This window comes from Cnephaeus nilssonii (genome assembly GCF_951640355.1).
Source record: "Cnephaeus nilssonii genome assembly, chromosome: 5".
In the NCBI taxonomy this organism is placed as follows: Eukaryota; Metazoa; Chordata; class Mammalia; order Chiroptera; family Vespertilionidae; genus Cnephaeus; species Cnephaeus nilssonii.
Window position 1 is genome coordinate 88,617,229 of NC_137076.1, and position 6,034 is coordinate 88,623,262.

The window sequence follows — 6,034 nt, forward strand, 5'->3', positions numbered from 1 at the left end:
CGTGGCTCGAGAGCCGCATGTGGCTTGCGACCTGCAGTTTGCCGACCACTGGTCTAGGTGATTGGGGGTGCCCTGGTGCATCAGTGGAATCAGTGAAGGACTGAGGGCAGAGCTGAGGCTTCTCAGAAGAATAAATTTCATCTGTGCCTGGAAGTTCAGCCTGCTGACTGTATTAGGCAGAGTTCTCCAGAGAAATGGAGAAACCGAACCAATAGAAGGTATATATTGTACCTCGCTTGTTTCACACACACACACACACACACACACACGCACGCACGCACGCGCGCGCGCACACACACACACACACACACACACACACACGGTGAGTTGGCAAGCTGGACACCCAGGAGAGCTGATGGTTTATTCCAGTTTGAGTCCAAAAGCCTGAGAACCGGGAGCGCCAATGCTTCAGATTGAGTTCAAATGCAGGAAAATGCCAGTGTCTCCGTTCAAAGATAGTCGGGCAGAAAGAACTCTCTTACTTGCGGGACGGTCAGCCTTTTGGTTCTATTCAGGCCTGAACCTGATTGAATGAGGCCCACCCACAGTAGGGAGAGCAATCTGCTTTCCTCAGTCTCCTGATTCAGTTGTTAATCTCACCTAAAAGCATCCTCAGAGAAATGCCCAGAATAATGTTTGACCAGATATCTGGACACTTCGAAGCCCAGTCACGTTGACACATAAAAGTAACCATAACCTATGGATTTTAGACTTGTCTGGCCAGCCCTAGAGTTGAGTAAGCCAGTTCCCTATAATAAATCTTTTCATATGTATCTCCTACTGGTTTTGTTTCTCTGGCTGAACACTGACCAATATACACTGAATGGCCAGATTATTATGATCTCTGAACGCATAATAATCTGGCCACTCAGTGTATATCCTATATAATAAAAGGCTAATATGCAAATTGTCCCCTCAACCAGGAGTCCGACCAGCAGGCAGGCCGGCCAACCACCCATGTCCCCTCCCCCTGGCCAGGCTGGCCGGACCTCACCCATGCACGAATTCATGCATCGGGCCTCTAATATATATATACTGAGTGGCCAGATTATTACACGTTCAGAGAGCATAATAATCTGGCCACTCAGTGTATATAGTAAGCTAAAATGAGAATAGTCATCATTATCATTATCATCTTCTCTGAGAAGTCCCAGCAGCAAGTCCATGGCAAATGCCACGGAGCCCTGTCCTGTAAGAGAGCAGAAGTCATGTTGTTTCTTCCATGACTCCTTGGGGGTCCAAGCAGCAAACACCAGTTCCTTCCCAAGCCCCCAGCAAGGCGGCCTTACAGCCCCATCCCACGACCAGGCTTGCAGAAGAACAAGCACAGAAGAGGAAGCACTTTCAGAGTGCCATTGCAGGCCAGGCCCACTACTTAGCACTGCACATGTTAACTACTCCAGTCCTCACAACAGCCCTCTGACGTGGCTACTGTAATTCTCCCATTTGACAGAAGGGGAAACTAAGTCACAGGTGAGCTCATGGAAGGGTCTTGGCACGCGTGTTGAAAAGCAAGTCGGCACAGATGTAAGGATTTATTTCTGGGTTCTCAGTTCTGTTTCACAGATATGTCTAGCCTTGTGCTGCCTTAATTATCGTGGTTCCATAGTAAGTTTTGAAGTTGAATAGCCCTCCTATTTGAGCCTTCTTTTTCAGGGCTGTTAGACTATTCCAGCTTGTCAATTTGTACAAAGTGGTCAGCTGGGATTGTGATAGGAATTGCATTGAATTTGTATATCGGTTTGGGGAATCTTAACAATGCTCATGGAGTCTCCCAGTCCATGGGTATATGATGTTTTTCCATTTATTTAGATCTTCTTTAATTTATTTCAACAATATTTTGTAGTTTTCAGAGAGAAAATTGACGTTTCTTTTGTTAAATTTATTCTTACTACTTTATTCTTTTGGATGGTCTTGTGCAGGAAATTGCTTTCTTAAGTTTATTTTCAGATTGTTCATTGCAAATGTGTAGAAATACAATTGATTTTTGTCTGTTGGTCCTGTATCCTACAAACTTGCTGAACCCGTTTATTATTAGTTCTAATCGTTTTTTAGTGGATTCCTTAGAAGTTCCTATACACGAGATTAAGTCATCTGCAAATAGAGATTAGTTTTACTTCTTTCTTTCCATTCTGGATGCCTTTTATTTATTTGTTTTTTTCTTGCCTAATCGTCTCTCAACGCTGCATGTTGAGAGAATAGGCAAGGGCAGACATCCTTGTCTTGGCCCTTTTCTTCGACAGTAAGAGAAGAGTGAGGAGAGAGCTTGGGTTTAGGGGTCAGACAGACCCTACCATTGCCATGCCTTGTGACTCTGAGCAGGTGACTTAACCTCTCTGAGCCTGAGTTTTCTCATCTGTAAACACGAAGATAAGCAGAGTGCTCCTCTCACAGGTATGGGTACGCAGGATCCCTGTGTGAAGTGCTTAGCTAGGTCTGAGCAAAGCCATGGGCAGGACGGAGAAGCAGGTGAGACGTGCTAGTGAGGGTTAAGGTGCTCCTCCAGGTGCCCCCTGGGGAACCCCTTTCCCCAGGAAAAGGCAGGGCCGGTGGGTTTGAATATGCAGACTGGGCTTGGTAGAGCTCTGTGGGCTCTAATAAATGGACAGGAAAAAAGATTCCATTACGCAGGAATGTCTGGGGAGGGGGAGGGAAGGAGCCGACTCCCTCCCAGCACCAGCCAGCCCTGCAGCCTTGATTGATGTGCCTTGCACCACAGCAGCGTCTGGGCCTGGCGGAAGGAGGCCCCTCCGCCGCTCACCCCTCCTGGAGCCAGGCCAGCAGCCAGATGTTCCTGGCCTTTGGGGAGCGGGGATGGGGGCAGGGAAGGCCGGCGGTGGGCCAGGGGGCAGCCGCCCAGATGTCAAGCCTCTACCTCCTTCTCGGCAGCTGGGCTCCCGGGGCCTTGGTCCTGCTGTTGACCTCTGGCCAGTGGCCCGTCTCCCTGGGCCTTGACTCTGTTCAGAATTGGGGACGGTGGTCCTCACTCACCCTGTCCTGATGGGAGGAGCCCAGAGCTACCCAGGAAAGGGCTTTAAGCTCCAAAGAGGAAAATGCCCCACCTGCCCGAGGCTCTGGTGGTATTCTGGCCAGAGCCACCAGGAGAGGCGTGGCTGGGGCCTGAGCATTGTGGGTGGGGACATCTAGGGGAGGTCTCTGGGTTTCCGATTCCGAGAGTCAATCTGATGCAGGGCGAGAAGGTGGCGTTCCACCAGCAGGAGCTAAGATATACCCAGCGTATTGCCTCCTGTGCCCAAGGACCATGGTCAGGCTAAGAGTTACACAGCAGCATCTCTGGGTTTTCCAATGATTTTTTAAAAAATATTTTATTTTTTTTTTACAGAGAGGAAGGGAGAGGGATAGAGAGTTAGAAACATCAATAAGAGAGAAACATTGATCAGCTGCCTCCTGCACACCCACTACTGGGGATGTGCCCACAACCAAGGTACATGCCCTTGACCGGAATCGAACCTGGGACCCTTGAGTCTGCAGGCCGACGCTCTATCCACTGAGCCAAACCAGTCAGGGCTCCAATGATTTTTAGAGAACGGGGAAATACATATGGAACAACAAAAAAGAAAACTAAACGCCCCCCAAGGCTCACCGTGAAGAATGATGAACTGCTAACATGTTCGTGTACATTCCTCGGCTGTTTATACTCTGGGTCTGTGTGTGTAAATATTTAAGTGTGCATATTTCTCCCCAAGTGGGCTCCTCACGGACAGCTGGCTCTGTGACCTGCCTTCTGGCCCTGGCGCGGGGGAACGGAGACCCACCCCCCCGCGGGCTGCTGCCTTTCCACGGTGCAGCTGCCCCGCGTTGCTGGCTTCGGGCGATTTTCAGTTTCCCAAATATGGACAACGCAGCGCCGAGTCTCTGCGCCTGCACCTTTGTACACATGGGGATCATTTCCGTCGGGGAAATTCCAAGATGTAAAATTGGTCCGTCAAAGAGTTTCGCGTATGGGGACTTTGGGGGGTAGATGAGCAAGCCGACTTTCGGAAAGCCTGAACCAATTTAACTCGCACACGCAGGCCCTCGTCCCCTCAACCCCAGCTCGGCTCCCAGGCTCGCCCTGGAGCCTGTGGCCATGTGCGCCCGCCCTGGCCCCATCGTTGGAGGAAGGTGGCTGCTGTTGGCTGCAGTGAGTCCCAGAAATACATTCTTCCCCTTGTGCTCTAGAGGGCACCACGGTGGAGAAGTCCTAGACCTTGGGCAAGTCCTGCCTGGGCCTCACTTTGCCCATCTGCAAATTGGGGGAGCCGGCTTCGCAGTTCTCTTCCAGTGCATATGGTCTCTGAACGCAGCATCTCTATAATCCCACCCGCTGCCGGGACTGCTGTGACTCCCATGGGCTCTGTGGCCGGCACCTCTGTGGGAGGAAGTCATTTTCTGAGCCTGCAAGGGCCTGTGCAGTGACAGGCCTGCTTACCACCAGCCGCACACGAGAAAACCAGGCTCGGGTGAGCAGCGCAACCGTACAGTGGGCAGCTGAGGAGGGCTTGGTGGCCGCCTTGGTTTCTTGGGGAGCAGGGTGTGTGACATCGCAGGAGCTGTGACCTCTCTGAGAATCGCTGAAGGGGAGTGGACATGGAGACGACCTCTCAAGGGTTCCTGGACCCCAACAATCCTGGGAGCTTTGCAGAGGCGGCGCCCCTTTCGTGACTGTCGCATGCACACACTCATTCAGCTTTGCCCGCGAGGCCCGCACGTCAGCCCCTCCCAGAGCATCCAGCATTCTCTTCCTGTCACACACATGCACACACATATGGAAGTCTATACTTCAGCCTCGCACATACGTGGTCATACTTAGACACACAATAACAATAATAGAATAGTAATAATTTTAATAACACATTTATTGACCATTTACTATGTGCCAAGCACTTCCCAGGCCTTGTTTAGTCCTCGCAACCACAGGCACCGATGAGGTGAAGGCACCTGCCTGAGGTCACAGCGGAGTGAGCGAAGGAGCCCCGCCTTGGTCCTCCCCACGTAGACACCTCCCTGCCTCACCCAGCCCTCGGTACACAATCCAACAGACCCCGCTCGTCCGGACCCAGGCAGCTGGAGACGCTGTAAATCCAGGCTGCAAACCACGTTCTTGGCTTCTGCACGGACCCAGCGTTTTCCCCGACCTGCTCTGAGCTGGAAGGAGACCTGCACTCAGCCACTTTGCTGAGTCTGTTGCTGAGTCCTTCCTTTTTCCACGGGTCCCCTGCCTCCTCCCTCCTTCCTCTGGGCCCTCTCAAGCCAACCTTGCGGACTACGACGGACTGTGTGTCTGGCTCCGAGGTCAGTGCTGGGCTGCCGTGGGACGATAGCCCGGTTCCCATCCTCCAGGGACTGACCGCTCAGCCAGTCACAGGAGGCCCAGAGGACGGGGTTGCTCGAGGTCACACAAGAAGCGACAGCAGAGCCAGGCCTAATAGCCAAGTCTCCCTCCACCCAGGCCGGGCCTTTCTGTGGGGAGACAGCACTCGCCCCTCCAGGCTGCCCTCACTGCCTTGGGTGAGGAAGGGACCGGGGCACCGAGCCGGTGAAGGTTTTGGCAACAGGGACCAAGCAGGCGTTAAAAGGATGAGCGAGAGGCTGGGGGGAGAGAGGAGCATTCTAGGAAGTGGGACCAGCTGTTGCCACGGTTTGGAGGCTGAAAGGACCGGTGAGCCCCAGCACCAATGAGGAAGCAGGCCTGTTGGGGGAGGCTGGTGCCATGCGAGCGCTTGGCATCCCTCAGGTTCTTTCTGGAAGGAGGGGCTGACAGGTCTGCAGTGATCCCGGGGACTCTGCCAAGGTTGGCCCCAGAGGAGCCCCGGGAGGCGCTGAGCCGGGCAAAGGTCTCCCTGGCATCACTAACCAGGCCTCATGGAGGGTGGAGCCAAGAGGCCCTGTTGGCTGGGCCACCCCCAGAGAGGGAGGCAGCCAGATGGGTGCAGGTACCAGGCTCTGAAGGTCCATGGGACACATTGGCTTCAAGCTCCCTGGCACATGGGGCAGCTGCAGGCCAGTATGCCAGGCGGCAGAGGTGAGTGCC